This window comes from Seriola lalandi, unplaced genomic scaffold (genome assembly GCF_002814215.2).
Source record: "Seriola lalandi dorsalis isolate HSWRI2012SDOR001 ecotype SW California unplaced genomic scaffold, Sedor1 jcf7180002054359, whole genome shotgun sequence".
NCBI lineage: Eukaryota > Metazoa > Chordata > Actinopteri > Carangiformes > Carangidae > Seriola > Seriola lalandi.
In genome coordinates this window covers 136,470-137,103 of record NW_019524912.1, presented here as the reverse complement: position 1 = coordinate 137,103, position 634 = coordinate 136,470, and positions in this window count along the sequence as shown.

The following is a 634-nucleotide window of genomic DNA, read 5'->3' as shown; positions in this document are numbered from 1 at the left end:
GTAAATATCTGGTTGTAAGTTATGTGTGCAGTGAGAATCAAATTAGTACGAGTCCTTGGTTTATCATTTATTCTTTGCTTCATCGTTTATTCACTGTGTTATATACTGTGTTTGTAACTGCTCTGTGTCTGTGTGTTTGATTGGGATTCATGGAGCTGGAGGAGGTGAAGACATCATGTTAAAAGAAAGTCCATGAATTCTGTGTTAAAGCTCCTTCCCCTGGAAACTGTCATGTGAACCATGCTCATCCAGATATGTTAGTGAGTGTGCAGTTCATGATCAGGTCATGGTTTCTGTGTGTGTGAGTGTGTGAGTGTGTGTGTGTGTGTGTGGGTGTGTGTGTGTGTGTGTGTGTGTGTGTGTGTGTCCTCAGTGAACTGCATCAGTCTCTGCAGTAGCTTCCAGCTGCAGCAGTCAGTTCAGTTTCTGTTCAGTCTGACTGAGGGAGGTTTTTGTACGACGCTTTATCACTGTGTGAACAGATACTGACTGTTGATATAGTGAAAACTCTGACAGTAGTAAACTGCTGCATCTTCAGTCTGGACCACACTGATGGTCAGAGTGAAGTCAGACTTTGATCCACTGCCTGTAAAACGACCTGGAATCCCTGATGCTTGAGTGGTAGCAAAATAAA